This window comes from Phoxinus phoxinus (genome assembly GCF_949152265.1).
Source record: "Phoxinus phoxinus genome assembly, chromosome: 2".
NCBI classification, from domain to species: Eukaryota; Metazoa; Chordata; class Actinopteri; order Cypriniformes; family Leuciscidae; genus Phoxinus; species Phoxinus phoxinus.
This window is the reverse complement of record NC_136877.1, coordinates 24,576,714-24,593,747: the sequence shown is the minus strand read 5'-3', so window position 1 is coordinate 24,593,747 and position 17,034 is coordinate 24,576,714. Positions and strand designations below refer to the sequence as shown.

The following is a 17,034-nucleotide window of genomic DNA, read 5'->3' as shown; positions in this document are numbered from 1 at the left end:
TGTTGTTATGTTTCTACATTATCTGATGAAAACAAAAGACATAAACACAATTTTAATGGAAAACATGCATGTAATTTACTGTAATCTGGATGAAATCTGCTGGTGTACTTCAGGATCATGTTCCGTTTTTGACATCTCAGAGACCACAGAGTCAATTCATTTTTAGGATACAATTCTGGTCACACTTTAGATTAGGGTCCATTTCTCTCTATAAACTAACTATTAGCTACGACTTTTGCCTCAATAAACTCTAAAGCATAAAAATTAATGCTTATTATATACCGGTAATATGTGTTCTCTCTTTTTTTGTCGCTTGAATGTACTATTAACTACTAAAAGGTGCATGCCCACTTTGTGGTTAAACATTATTGAAATTCAATAATATATTCATACTGTTTTTATAACAGTCTCATACTGTTAATTCATACTGTTTTAAAATGGCAGAGAATAGCTCAGTTTAGAGAAAAAGAGTCAATTAAGAAATATAAAGCTTTGCAAACATGATTTGTGGTTTGTTTTTGGGAATATCTTTAAGTCTGAAAGTGCCTGCTGGTAAATATAGGAAGATCTGGCAGGACTGATGGCTTCCTTTCTACTGTAGTTCAGTACCGTTACCTTCTTCTATTCGAGTGTTTCTACAAAGATGACATTCAAGCAGCAGGCCAGTCAAATACAGTATCTGATGTATAGAAGTATAATGTATAATCAAAAGTCCATAAAGACCAAAGAAAGAAAGAAAGAAAGAACTCAAAGATATTCAGAGGAAAAGTAATCAATCACCTTATTTTAATAGATTGACCAACCTTATTTTAATAGATATTTTCAGTGACCATCACTGAATGAGTTACATTATATCAACTGTCTTATGTCACACCAACACCAACCAATTCTTTCAGCAAAGTAGCTGCTTAAACAACAGGAAGGCAAGCAGTCACAGGATATAGTGATGTTATATTCCAAAAGAAACGGGGGTGAGTGATGAGTATGTTGTCTTCTTACTTACTCTAAACTGTCACCATCGATTCAAATAATAGCCAACCTCCCTGCTGTCTTTGAAATGATATCAATGATACTCATTTTCACTGAGACAAATCTGTCCTCATATCAAGGTTAGCCTTGCCCGACACTGCAGAGGTCATTGAGACTCTTGAAATCTCCTTCAGAGAGCTCGCAGTCATACATTTACACTCATACACATTTATATGAACACACAGACAAAACACTCATGTGATGTAACTTGATTAAATGTTAGCTTTTTTGGGAGAAAATCATGCCTACACTGTGTTTATCGGTCTTGTTGCTTCCATCCCACATTATTTTATAAGTCCAATCACTGTGCGCGGACACAACTATCATGGCCTGGAAAATGAATGGGATAATATCATACATGCAGTAAGTATTTAATAATTCTTAGCTCCACAAATGTTTTTGCGAAAATGTGCTTCAGTAACGTGTAAGCAAAAAATAAATAATAGAGTGGAAGGGTTGCATGCATTGCATCAACCTTGATTCACTCTGGATTACCTAAATGATGCATTACAAAGCTACATTTTAATGTATTGATGAATATGTCAACATGGATGACGACATGTTGCAAATCCGACAACTATTGAACATACACTATTATACGCTGATGAGATACGAATTGTACCAATCGGATTTCTTCTGTTTATCATTATGTCAGATCTTACAGCATATGGTTAGATATTAATGTGCAATGCTGTAATGGAGACAGGATAGCAACAGCTCTATTGAGAGCTTGCGTCGGTACACAAACAGGATGATGGATGAGTTTCTGTATTCAGATATGCAGCAAATGCTCTGCCAGATAAGACAAAAAAAAAAACACCATTCAATGATGTGCCTCCTTAACTATTTTATACATTTGACGAGTCTCAAAACAATTTTACTACTACTACATACTACATTATTATGGAAGAGTAAAGCATTGGATATAAAAATGCGGCTTTAAAACAGAGGTTTTAACAACAAACTCCCTAGAAGGCCTCAAGGTTATTTTAATTATTTAAATTATGATAAAACAAGCATTAAAATAAGCTAAAACAACTAAATATATATATATATATATATAATTTTAATTCAGTCACTTCATTTTTTATTTATTTTTTTCCTTTTAAGAATGTATCGGGTAACAAATGTAACCACGGTTCCCGGAGAAGGGGAATGAGACACTGCGTCCTAGGATGCTAATGGGGAGTGCCTCCAGCGTAACCGGTGTCTGAAGCACGTGTCTAAATGCGACAATAACATTGGCCGGTGACAGCTTATGACGTCACTAGCGGTGCGACCAGAGTATGAAATGGAGCTTGTAGTACATATCAAAAACTTATTTTGTCTGAAGGAGACATGAGCAGGCGTACCCGAAGCATGGAAGTGTCTCGTTCCCCTTCTCAGGGAACCGTGGTTACATTCGTAACCCGAGACTTTTCCTTTCAAATGGGAACTAACACTGCATCATGGAAAGCATACGAATGAATGGGAATGAATGCCATAAAAGTCAATGACTCCACAGAGTAATTTCTCGTCCTAGAGGGTACGCATCAGCAACTGTTGTGACTCTATTCCTTAGGGCCAGAAACCCCAGCTATATACCCCGTGGGCAGAGCTCAGGTCCTGGTATTCTTCAGAATACCTTCAAGGGAATATGGCCAAGGATAAGGAATATCTCGCTCGTCACTTCAGAGGACTCTATATCCCTGACGAGTGGAGGTCTCAGGAAAACCACTCTCCAAATGAGAGGAGACCTGGCAACACTCAAAAAAATAAAAAGCTTGCAGAAAGCCAGCGACAGAGCGCTCTCCAAAGCCACGGCTCCTCCAAAACACATGAATGCACACAGCAGTCTGCAAAGCGGCATGAGACAAAAGACGGCTTTAAATTACCTCATGTCTCAAAGCACATAACATTACAATAATAATGAATGCAAACAACTTACAGAGCTCCTACTTCTACCACCTGACTTCTGCAGATTAATTTTTGGTGTTGATAGTGTTGAGAGAAACTCATAAATCGGAGAATGAAGATGTGACCAATTCCTGGTAAAAAGTCAAGGGTTGCAACCTTGTGATTACGGTTACGACATGGCATGAACACAGCATAAGCTCATTGTTTTGGTTCAGGGGGAACTGTAAAAGATGACTGCTGTTTGTTTATGCTGCCCGGTGACTGTTTGCGCAATGCAGGGATGTGCTGATGATGTGTGATGTCTACTCGAGCAGGGTGCGTGGAGATATGAAGATTCATGTTCATATACATATGTTGACAGGCCAAATGCAGTGATTGAAAATGTTTTGGTCCTAAGACTTCCACAGAAGATATATGTACATGTTGTAATATTTAGGACCACCTCTATTATTGATTGCTATCAGGCTGTGCAAAGAGCTCCACCACTATAACAAAAAGTGTTTAAACAAATAGCCTAGCCTAACTTTAATTTTAAAAGAGTATTTTCTAGCCATGAAAAATTATAAAATATATATAAAAATGTGTGTGTATATATGTATATATATATATATATATATATGTTTATACATTTTTATATAATATATATATATATTTAGTCCAAAACCCTAACCCTTAGCCAGGTCACAAATCATGGCAGAAATGGCAAAAAAAAAAAAAAGCTTTGCATTTAGGTGATACTTCATAAAATAAAAAGAAAATAAACATTCCATTGTGTTACAGTTTGCAGGGACAAAGAAAGGCAAGGATCTACATGCAGCTGTTTATTAACAAAACACTCAAACAAAGGTAATCCAAAGAAAGGACAATAATATTAATCGAGACATGAGGATGATAATACAAATGGGGAAGAGAAAACAAAAATCCAAAATAAGGAAAATGGAAATGCAACAGCTTTAAAAACATACATAAAGAAAACAACCGACAATTAAAGACTCAAACACAGGCAAACAAGAGGATAGAAAGGACAATAATATTAATCGAGACATGAGGATGATAATACAAATGGGGAAGAGAAAACAAAAATCCAAAATAAGGAAAATGGAAATGCAACAGCTTTAAAAACATACATAAAGAAAACAACCGACAATTAAAGACTCAAACACAGGCAAACAAGAGGATAAAAAGGAACCAGTTTTCCTTCTGGGAGCTTTGGAGGAGTGTTGGTAACGGCACAGACTGAGCAACCCTTGATGTACCGGGAGATATCCTGAAGCATAGTAAGCCACCAGTAGCGTTGACATTGGAGCGAGAGGGTACGTCGGCTACCTGGGTGTCCAGAGATGTAGGAGCGGAGACCTTCCAGCGCAGCAGGGCTGGAACAGGGTGGGTTCCCAATGGCATGGGAAATTTGTTCATCGTTGGCCCATCTTATTGGAACTGACGATCATGGCTGGATGGAGAATGGAATCAGGAGAAGAATCATCAGGAACAGATGGATGAAGACGTGACAAGGCATCAGCCTTACAGTTCTTATCCCCTGGTCGATATGAGACTGTGAATTTGAACCTGGTGAAGAATAACGCCCACCAGTCTTGACGTGGATTCAGTCTTTTAGCTTCTCGCAGGTATTCGAGATTACGATGGTCAGTGATAACCTCAAATTTGTGATGTGCTCCCTACAGCCAATGTCTTCACTCTTCTAGGGCTAGCTTGATGGCGAGCAACTCTCAATTTTAAATGTCGTAGTTCTGCTCCCCCGGGGAAAGCTTTTTAGACTAGAAGGCACATGGATGGAGTCTAAAAGGATCACCCTGCCGCTGGGAGAGGATCGCCCCGACCTCGGTAGATGAGGCATCCACCTCGGCGGTGGACGCAAGATCTGGATTAGGGTGAACCAGGATCAGACCAGTTTGGAAGGCCTGTTTGAGCTGTTGGAAGGCTTTGGATGCTGCTGGGGTTAAGGACAGAGACTTGGGCCGGCCTTTGAGAGCAGAGGTCAGAGGAGAATATAGTTGTGGATGAATTGTGCCTTGCTGGTCGATGTACCCAAGGAAGTGGACAGAGGTTGTATGGAACTCGCATTTCTCAAGCTTGAGGTAGAGATGATGATGGTGGAGCTTCTCAAGGACCTGCGTTACGTGGAGGCGATGTTCGGCCTGGTTCCGGGAGTAGATGAGGATGTCCTCTATATAGACCACGACGAAATGGTGAAGGAATTCCCGGAACACCTCATTCATATAGCCTTGGAACACCGCAGGTGAGTTGGAAAGGCCATATGGCATGACCCGGTCTTTGTAGTGACCTGAAGGGGTAACGAAGGCAGTCATCCACTCATCACCTCTGCGTATATTAATGAAGTCGTATGCGCTCCACAGGTCCATCTTGGAGAAAATGCGAGCTCCCCTCAGCTGTTCCAGGGCGGCTGGGACCAGAGGAAGTGGACAGCTGTATTTGACTGTTTGGGAGTTGAGATGACGGAAGTCAATGCACGGCCTCAAGCCTGAAGCGGCAGGGGATGTAGATGGATGAATGAATTGTTGTTGGAGTGCCTCCTGGATATACTCCTCCATAGCCTTCTGTTTCGGGATGGACAGTGTATATACTCTACCCTTGGGCAGAGTGGCCCCAGGTAGTTGGTCGATTGCAGAGTCCCATGGCCGATATGGTAGAAGTTGGGTTGCCAACCGCTTACTAAAGACATCCTGGAACACCCGATATTCAGGAGGGGTCTCCACCTTGTGATCTACCTCCGGACTCTCTGCCGAAGTGGAGTTGATGGAGAGTGATGGTTGATCAGGAGTTGTGGATGAGAGATAACGAGACTTTGAAGGTTTCTGGACTGAAGAGAGACGGGATTGAAAGCAGGCGTCACTCCATTGCAGTATTTCACCGGTATCCCAGTTGATGCAAGGTTGGTGTTGTGACATCCACGGGCGCCCCAGGATGAGATCAGCGGTGGATCCTTCCAGCACCATGAACGTGATTTCTTCTGTATGCAGGCATCCGATGCGGAGCGTCAGAGTCGGAGAGAAGTGCCGGATTCGACCACGACCCAGCGGTTTTCCTTGAATTGTGTGGTTTCGCAAATCCTGAGAGCAGTGTTTATTGTGGACGTTCAGGTTTTGGAGAAGTTGGGTGGAGATGAAGTTCCCATCCGAACCCGAGTCGATGAGGGCTTGCACTGGGACACAAACATGGGTGGTTAGGACATGCACAGTGGTACGGGACAGATAATTGATTTGAGGTGGAAGTTGAATATTACACACCTCCGGGCATGGTGGTTGAACTGGACAGGCTGTGATGACATGACGTTCTCTCCTGTCCACTTGCATGGGTTCAGGTGCTGGAAAGGCGACTGATGGTTCCGAAGGCGGAGAATATGCAGCGGGATTCAGAAGAGAGCAGGCAGTGAGACGTTGAGAAACTCGGATGGTCTTTTGGATTAAGTTTTCTATTCCTATGGCGTCTTCATACACAACGATTAGTTGACGGATATCTGCGTTGAGTCCTTGACGGAAGGCGATGAGAAGTGCAGACTCATTCCAGCCACTAGCGACCGCAAGAGTGCGAAACTGGAGAACGTAAGCACAGACAGAATTACTGGCTTGATGAAGGTTGAACAACTGGTCATGAACTGACAAATCTAATGCGGTTTGACCAAAAACTTATTTGAAGTGACTGAAGAAAGCTGACAGTTAAGTGATGATTGAGGCGTTGGATTGCCACAGTGACTAAGCCCGCGGTAGCGCGCGTCCAGACAGCAATGAGATGACAAAAGGCCACTCTGGCACGATCGTTGGCGAACTGGTGAGACTGCATCTCAAAATATAGGGAACATTGAAACAGGAATCTGCTGCAATCCTCCGCCTCACGAATGTCGCAGGTCGGGCCATGGGACTAGCAGAGGCAGCGGATTAAATAATGGGTGAAGAATGCAGGAGTGATTGGCGTGTAGCATGAATTACATTGGCGGTAATGGTGGGGGGTTATCCGATGTAGACGGTTGGAGGGATAAATGGAACAATCCATTTATCCCTCCAAATATATTGGCGATTCGTTGCAGTCTCCGTGGGGCTCTGAATGAGGTCTGCTCTTCTGTCACGGTATAGAGAGAAGCAGACAGGTGAGTTCAAAACAGAGTTTTATTGAACAGAGGCACAGAGTGAAACAGCAGAGATGACTGGTGAGTATGTATTGGATAATCTGAACTGGATTTGGAATTTAGCTGGATTATAATCTTGATCTCTTGTTTGTAGATGATGGCTGTTGATACAGTGGCTGGAGAGGGCTGGAGACAGAAGATGGATGACGGAAGACTGGTGATCGAAGATGAAGCACTGAAGAGGAATCTTCAAGGTACGTAGAAGCAGGTGGGTAGTTGGGTATAGTCTGTGATATTACGTTAGGATGAGACTAGACAAGGAAGTGAAGCGGAAGTGTCTCTTTATAGTGTGAGTGGGTGATGATGTGCAGGTGCGGTGAATTAGAATTCCAGGGAGAGAGAACGAGTGGGCGGAGCGTGCTGATCTGGTGACTCCGTGACAGTACAAAACTCTTTATTAACAATCTCAGATAAAAACTATGTTAAAAGGAATAGTGAATTTTTTCCCAACAGGCCACTGATGGTCTAGGGCAAAGTCAGGCCCAGGGACTAGAGCTTACCAACAGAGGTAGAAAGTTAGACGACGCCACTCGCAGATGAAGGATCACTGCACTCCACTATGCACACACACACACAGATGTTAATACAAATCACAGCACACAGAGAGGAAGATACCACCACCCATATAAGCCAGTCCTCTGCCCCTGGTGCTCAGGCCCTGCCAAAACACACACAAAGATGCACGTCAAACGAATTGTCACTTTTGGAGTTGGGTTAGTTTTAGGTCTCAGTCAACAAAGTGAAACACAAAACCAAAATAAAGAAAAATAAATGTTACACTTAATGAGTTAGTAAATAAAAAGTTACTTAGACCAAAGCCGAATGTCGACAAAATGCAAACAAATATATTTCAAAAGACAATCAATAAAGGAACCAAAACAAATCAAACTTAAACAAAATTACATATCAAACAAACAAATCTAATGCAAGTAAAATAAAACTAAAGAAAACCACAAAGAAAGATAATTAAAATTAAGGAAAAAGCAATAACCAATTCAGACTTCAGAACCGATCCTAGAAACGGAACAGCACTGTAGCAAATGATGAATGCAAAGCACCCCGACTGAAATGCAGTTTCATGCCTTCACGTAGCTAAGCAAAGTGAGACTGTTACTCTGCTATATATAGACACACACGCGCATATATATATTATATAAACCATATCTTTTACAGGTGAAAACCAGAGCAGAGAAACTACAATCCAGCAAATGCGTCAGGTTCTTACAGCTGAGAAAAGGAGTAAGTTAAGCAATGATCTGAATGACAGATCGGCATTTCTAGAACATGTAGCTCGTACGACTCAGAATGATTAACAAGAGATTAATAGCGCATTCTCCCTACCTCCTCCAGTGTTCCACGTCCAGCTTGTGCAAACAGCAATAAACGACCCAGTAGTAAGCTTGTACATTCAAAGAGAGAAGCAAACTCTCCAAACAAGTCAGTGCTAAAACATACGTTAGTCAGAATGCACTTCTCGTGACTGAATAAATATTATGACCAATCAAACAACTAACAGTGCATCCTCCTTACTGTCTCGGGTATTCACATCCGGTTCCTAGCAACAATGGTGCCAATGCGTTAACAACGCAGCAGTTCACCGAAAGTGATGCATACCAGGCAGCACATATGTTCCCGTTTTTATAGCCAAGGGGCGCACATAGGCCAAAAGGGCAATAATACAAGCAGATCGCCCCTCTTGTAACACAGGGAAACATAAATACAAGAAGGAGAGGTGATAATCCAAAAGGTGAACAGGAGAGAAAAAAAAAAAGAAGGGAATGGATCACAACAGCTCTTCAAACGGCGACCGATAAGTAAAGACTCAAACAAAGGGGCATATGGCAAACAAGAGGATAACAAGGTACAAGTGAAACTGATTAAACACTATGGAAACGAATGAGGGTAACTAAGAAAACAAATGCAAACAGGAACTAAACACAGGAAGTGAAAACATGGAAACAATAGAAACAGTGAGGCAACATAATATAAAAGTAAAAGTCCTTGATTTCCCATGTGTCTTGAGTGTTTTGTGTTCATGACACTTTGTACGGCTACATCAGGTTGTCTTTGTTACATCCAAATTAATTTGTAAATACGATGACTTTCCCCTTCACACAAGTGTCTAATAAACACTTGGCAAAAAATAAGTTTGGTTGATTCTAAAATACACTGCACTCAGTTTTATGCTGTTGTTATCAGACCTATTTGTTCTCAAAAAGGGAATTGTTGTTCATATAGAGAGCTGTAACCAGCTGGATGATTGTTCACAGCGGGCAAAGGGGGCAATTATTTGGCATCCTAGATAAGGCTTATGGCCAAACCCTGGAAAAGTATTTGAGTGGGTGTGTGTTGGAGAAGAGACGGAGGTAATGATGACTCTTGAGATGTGCGAGCAGTCCTCCTGCTCTCCTTCATCTGCAGGTTATTCCTGCTACATAAAGATACCATGAAGGCAGCAGAGATGTGACAGAGTCATGCACTGACAGGAGGAAAATGTAAGAAACCGGAGCAGAGAGCTGCTTCTTTTCAACGCCTGTTTTTTGTTTACTCATCGTGAGTGGCAGGCCAAGTCAAATCCACACGAAAAGACCCAAGAAAAGAGCCACAGCCTATCGCTAATTGGCACAGTGACTTGAAAGGGCAGTGAAGGAGAGCTCGATTTCAAAGAGAGAAACAGTTTTCCCAGACCCTGTGGGGACAAACACTGCTGTGCCCTTGTCAACAAATCTGACAAACAAATTCAAGATAGATTTCCCTGCATCCAATTTGGTTCACAAAAAGTGTGAAAAGTTTGTTTATGTTCAATTCTCTGTATCTTTCATCACGCTTCACCTCTTTGTGGAGGTTTACATTGATCCACATCACTGTGGAGTGTCTAATAAAAGTTAGAAAAACTAATTTTTCTATTTGTTGAAACATTTCACAACAAACTTGAGTGATTTAATCAGTTACCTATTATTACGGACAATTTCCAACATTTAATCCTTTATACACCACTGATGTTGTCATGATGTGTACTGAGATTTAAATGGTGGGGTGCCTCCACAATCCAATAACTGATGAAGCCTCTCAGGGGGTGTTTACATGAAACCATTTTGAACTGAAATGGAAAACTTTGTATGCGTTTTGGCCGTTCATTTACACGACAATGGCATTTTCTGAAACTTTTGAAAAAAACTATTTGGTTTCAAAGTGCATGTTTTTTGAAAATAAAATACCTTTATCTCTATGTAAACTATAACAATTTGAATTTGTGAAAACTGAGATGTCATGCTCATGGCTATTACGCTTTCCGTATGTAGGCAATGTAAAATAATGTGTATGCGCACAGGCGGGTAGTGTTTCTTCACAAAGTGACATCGCAAATTATTTGCCTGCATGCATCAGTGTTGGGGAAAGTTAGTTTTAAAAGTAATGAGTTACCATATTGTGTTACTTCTAAAAGAAGGAACTTATTGCATTACTTTTGTGTTACTTTTTCTCACCTCCTGGGCTTGGCTTGCTTGTTGTTTTTTTAATAGCCCCCCAAAAAAGACAAAGACATTGGTTAATAAAGAGAATAAATACATTTGTATATTTGTATTTAACATTTAATTACTGCAGGTTTGCATAATATTCTGGGTTTAAATTTCACTGTTTTTATTTATTTTAAGGAATACTGAATCTATTTTTGTGCTAGTGGGATGAGTAAATGCATTCTCACTTTTAGTGTAGAACTACAATAACCAGCGTTTACACAGTGCACACAATGTGCAATGCCTCTGCACCTTACTCCTGATTTCTCTCAATAATATTTATTGTTAATTTAAAATGCATTACATTTTATCTTGTGTTATTATGCACTGTGTTACTACCCCCATCAATGTGCATAATACAGCGTTTTTAGTCACATTTGTCATTCAGAAACACAATAGATTCTGGACTAATTTAGCCAGGCTGCTTCAAGCATGTACATAGACAGACATAATATTGTGATTAAGTATGCTATTATGTCGCTCAAGCTTTGCAGTAAATAATAATTCGCAATTAAATGAAAATGTATAGTTCAAATGTATATGAAATGCATATGATTATTTCATAATTACTTCTATTGGCTTATAAATATGGCTATTTAGAATGTATTGACAAACGTTTGTTAAACTAAAATATACTTTAAATGTAATTTATTTAGAAACTTTTCGACTAAACCACTCAATTCATATGGATTAATTTTAAGATCTATTTACAAACTTTTTAAAGTGTCAAAGTGGTAGTTGCGTAGCTGTCAACGGAGGGACGTAAGACTCATAAAACGTAAAAATCAAAAATATATTTAATTGTGTTCTGAAGATGAATGAAAATCTTATGGGTTTGGAAAAAAATGAGAGTGAGTAATTATTTATTAAAAACCCATTTTGGGGTGAACTATCCCGTTAAGAAATACATGAAAGTCTACGCTTGTGATTTAAATGGCATTTAATTTAATTTATATTATATTATTTGTGAGTAAATTTTTTTATTAATATACTTTTACGATTTGAAGTGCACATTCAATACAATTAATTGCACTTATTTTTTACTAGGGCAAAATTATACATACGCATTGTGTGTTTTGCAAAGCTGTCCAAAGGTGTTATAATGAGGTTGAATTACATGTTATTTGCATGAGCATATTAATACTTATGCAAAATATCAAACTGGACCCTTATGAGGGTTTATTTGCTGTATCAGTCCATTGTGATCCTTTGCCTATTGTATTGTAAAGCTCTTTGTCAGGGCTAATTATCCTGCTTAAGCATTTATGAGTGAAAGGTATTTTGTAGGAGAATCAAACAAACAAACAAACAACCTGGGACCAGACTATTTTCATACATTACACACACACACACACACACACACACACACACACACACACACACACACACACACACACACACACACACACACACACACACACGGACTTCAAACTCATCTTCATATTCATCCTGACACCTGTAGAAGTGTGTACTCTAATAATTAACATACAAATGTTTGTAACTTGTTTCCACTTTCCTTGTTGCCTGGAAACCTGACAGAGACAGGTTTGAGAAGTGACTCACTAGATTCATAGCTGTGGGTAAACTCAGACTAGATCAGCGACTGAATTGTTCCACTGCGGGAAAGTCTGTCATGCAACAGGAATTCAATACAATAATGATGAGTTGTAACTTATGGCTGAAAATCAACTTGTCTCCCTCCATCATACATTTTTGAATTGTCTTTTGTCTTATCTCAAAACCACATGCAAAGCTACTGGCGCATCCGCAAATTCAATTAATCTTAAATGTCTTTTAGTTTTGCATTGTACCATGTATAACGTAAATGGAGCAAGTCAGTTTATAAAACTTGTGATTCCATAAGGATAAAGATATTTTTCTACTTGCAACATGCTATACATGCAATAAAAAAAATCATTTTTCAGTCCCATTTGCATGTCATGCATGTTGCATGATACATAAACCTAACAGGAACAGAGAACAACTTGGTTTTAAAATACGTTACAGTTCTGGCTCCCAACACAGGTTGCGTTGGCATCTTTGAATCTATGCAGAGAAGGTCGGGAAAAAGTGAAAGCCACAGCAAAAATCCCTGTGGGCTTTTAGACAGTCCCTAAATTTGGTGTAGACGTTCCCTCATTCATTTTTTAACTACTGTCCATTTAAAGTTCAACAACATTGCTTTTTATAAGTGGCAGGCAGTTCTCCATCCCCTCCATCTTTGCTTTCATTCGTTTTTTTGCTTTTGCTCTCAAATAAAGTGCTCTTCCGAATGCACCATGCCATAAGCATTTTGCATTGCATTTGGAATGTGGAGGAAACAGAGGAAACATTGGGTATTTTTATATTAGCAAGGCATCACAGCTAAAATGACAGAGAGAGAGAGAGAGAGAGAGAGAGAGAGAGAGAGAGAGAGAGAGAGAGAGAGAGAGAGAGAGAGAGAGAGAGAGAGAGAGAGAGAGAGAGAGAGAGAGGGGGAGAGAGGATGAATGCATTAAAGGTGGCAGGCATTTTCCAGTTGGGTGACGGTGAAAAGAGCACCTTGTAAAACCAAGCTGTGCCATGGATCACAGAAGCAGGCAAGAGACTCCCACACCTGCCCCCTAAAAGCTTTCTGAAATAGATTTTCCTCCTCAAAGTGACATGCTAACCTCATTTGTCTTGCTAGCAGACTGACGTGTGGGCAAGGTGATAGTGGTGAGTGCTTTGAGACAGGACTGTTGTGTGACGCCCCTTTGTGTGTCATGAGCTGTATGAAAAATACAATGCTTTTGATGGATCGACTACGCAAAATCTTACCATTTGTTAAAGAAAGAAAGAATTCACCAAGATATATTATATTTGAAATGGTTTAGTTCTGAGAGGTGAAATGATTCCCACACGTCCCACAGTACAGCTGTTTGAGTCAGATGTGTAATTGTCTACTTAAAGATTTCGCTGAAAATAAATACAAATCAAGAAACTCAGCACTTTTCAATACTTCACAAGAACTTCACAAGCTCAGAAGCAAGTTGACAAACCTTGCAACAGTTGCCTTTAAAGACAGATATAACGATGTGTCCATGTTATGCTTAGACCTACAGTATAATTGACCTATCGGTAAGCCCCTCCCCTCGAACGCAGATGAGCAAATGACAGTTCAGTTGCAAGGGCACCGGAACTCGGACATCTTTAGTTTTCAGCGTCATAGAGACAGGGGAAGATCCGAGTATTCAGACAGTATTCACTTTTTTTTTTTTTTTGCTCCGCCAACAAAAATAGAAGCAAACACGCAGCAGATTTCACATCTCAATTTCAGACAATCAACAGAAAAAAAAAAATCAATCCACAGACTCAATTCAACTCCATCTGGAACAAAAAATAATAAAATGAAAATAATGATGGGAAAAATAACACATCAGACAATAATTATTTTCCTAAACATTATAGGCCTACCCCCCAAAAAAACGACAAGAAATTTGTTGTTCCAGATTAGTTGAACTGGAGTCTGTGGATTGATTGTTTGATTGTCTGATTGTTTGATTATCATCACCTGAAGATTTGTAGCACTTATTTTTTATATAGGCTTATATTGAGAACAAGTGAATTGTTACACTGTCAAAGGCAGACGGCAGAAATGTTTCCACTATTTTTATCTCCTGCTTGAACCTAATAAGTATTTTTAGAGTGCAGACCTTTTTTGCATTGTCAAAATAATAGCATAAAAAAATTGTTCTCTGTTGATATCTTGACTTTGTGCTATTTTATGAACAATTTAACAACAAGTTAAAATCACATGGTGTTTAGAAGTGCATTTTAAACAACAGGAAACTGCTTCTTAAAAGTTTCCCTCTTCACACTCGAGTTAGTTAGCTATGTCTTTGATGAATGATAGCATCAGAGGCGGGCTTAACTATTAGGCAAAACAACTATGTGTCACGGTCGTGCAGCTGCGAGCATCACAGCACAGGAAGGAACCTCAAGGTTGAACCAGGTAAGGGTTGTATAGTTTTCTATAGGGCCCCATTCCTATATTTTGCCTGGGGCTCCCAAATCGCTAAATCCGCCGCTGGTGGCAATCATCATAAAAAAAAGAAGATACAATGACAAGGTTTTATTGTATGCAAGAACATTAATTCCATTATCAATGTGCATTTCTGCTAATGTGTTAAGAGCATAAATGTAGGCTCCTGTGACGACATCATTTTACCAGTCACAATCAGTGGTCACAAGCTCCTGCATGCTAATCCCTCTCCTCCTTGATTTGTTTGGCAATTTTAAGGACAAGATATATATTTGTTTAAATCCTCAGATTGTATAATTACTTAATTTCTTCAGTTCAGAAATAATTAAAACAACCGGTCATATTCCAGCTATGCTTTGCAGAGAGATCTTTCACATTAACAGACCCTGTCAGCTCAGCCCTCCCTCTCCCTCTCTCGCTTACATAGTGAGAATGAATATTGGTCTAATTAAGGGGACCTTCAGGCAAGCTTTTTTGCATTCTATTGACAATGTGTTTGAAAGGGTGCAAGGTAGACAATGATAGTAATTCAGTCATTTCTTCTATCATTAATTTTATAACGTGCAATAACAGAGTGACTTAAAAGTAAATTAATATGATTTGGCAACAGACTCTGAGCTGCACGAAGGTAGTAAATAAGAAGATTATTTAAAACCATGTATTACAGAAAGGATTTAAACTAGCTATGTTTTTCCAATTGAGCTAGGATGTCCATATTCAAGATCTGGAACAAAACAGAAATCACAGCAGACATGCAAAGCAATTTTGTGTGACCAGCAATTGACTTGGTAACCTTCAAAATAACATTAATAATCCAAATATGAAGCTATTAATAGTCAACTTTAATTTATAATTAGATTTTTAACTTCACCTCCAAAATATCTCCAATAATAAAACTCAGATTTTTAAAGGCACATAACAGGCCAAAAGCAGTCTCAGAAGCCTCACAAACCACCTGAAATCACATTTTGCACTTCATTCCCTTTGGACCTTCATGTTGGCAGAAACTGACAGATTTTCACACCTGTTGAAAGATCAAAACAGACATGTCTCTCGTTGTCAACCCCTGTGGTTGGACACAACCGAGTCTCACGGCAGTTCGTGATATGGTCACGTAATTTAATCTATTGATTCGTGGCACGGGCACGTTTATTTCGTTATTTTCGTAATTCCAGCACGTTTTTTAAACTAATGTGTTTCAATGGGAAGCATCTTTCGTGATCAAAGCACGATTCTATCTCCCTATCGGGCTGCAGTAGAGAAGCTGTTTAATCAACATTTATTCACGAGATCTTATCATGGTTTATTTATTTATTTAAATTATATTATTTCGTTCTTATTGCCAGGGAAGCTGGATTGCTTTGCTGTTTATTGATATTTTAAAAAAATATTTTATTAGTAGGAAATCGCGCTGAAGAAGTCTCATTCAGAACACCTCGCGATATTTGGCATCAGTTCACGTGTGCCAGATGTTGGTAAGTAGTCGTAAATACGCTGTCCTAATAATGTTTGATATAATGTATTTTCTGTGTGTCGAAATTAATCAGATTAGCTCAAGTTCAGTCACTGCATTATATCTGTCATCTCCACGGAGGCTTTGCGTTTCATTGCTTTCTATGAAAATGGTTTCTATGGTGATTAAACACTGTCTGTCACGTGATGTGCTATACAGTAGGCCTAGAGTAGACCTTCAATCAGTTAATCATATTCATATCAGGTTTTAAGTTGTACAATTAGTTCCAAAGTTGTATGTGTAGTAGAAGCACAGTAAAAACAACACCATGCTTTTACCACAGTAACATTAGTTTTACTGTGATAAGTGTAGTAAAAAGACAGTAATCACACAACTTACCATGCTTTTACCACACTATTGGTAGTTTTAATGTGGTACTTATTGTAAATGCACAGTGACCACAACACTAACCATGCTTTTACCTCAGTAACCTTAGTTTTACTGTGATGGGTAGTAAAGGACAGCAATCACAAAACTTACCATGCTTTTACCTCAGTATTGGTAGTTTTAAAGTGATAATTGTTGTAAATTATGCATATTAACCACAACACCTACCATGCTTTTAATGCTTAATATTGTAACATCCAATATTTGTAAGGAAAATCAGTACTTTTCCCTTTAAATAATCCTATATATTATACATAATGATATTTAATTTTCTCTGTTTTCAGCTGAAAAGACCAAAAGGGCCTTTCGGACTCAGTCAGCCCATTATTGTTTGAGGACAAGTAAACAGAGGAGACGGACCGCTGCAAAGACAAATATTCGCAATGGTACGTATGTGTTGGTTTTAACCCTAAATCAAACATTTTATCAAGCATTTGTTGTTTCTTAAACCTGTTCTTACAAAACCCAAAGCCCAATCAGTATGAACAGTCTCAAAGTCTTAATAATTCACAAGATTTAACAAGTTGTC

At 39.2% G+C, this 17,034-nt stretch overlaps 1 long non-coding RNA gene across 3 annotated transcripts in view; it reads left to right on the top strand.

The window, feature by feature from the left end:
- LOC306992347 overlaps positions 1–17,034 on the top strand; it is a 162,962-nt gene that overhangs the window by 144,186 nt on the left and 1,742 nt on the right. Inside the window, exons 2-3 of one of the 3 annotated variants that reach the window (XR_013796263.1) lie at positions 16,005–16,080; positions 16,790–16,891. This is a non-coding gene — a long non-coding RNA (uncharacterized lncRNA). Of the gene's footprint in view, positions 1–15,711; positions 16,081–16,789; positions 16,892–17,034 lie in introns of those variants that run through there. The other 2 variants (XR_013796264.1, XR_013796265.1) reach the window with 2 other exon arrangements.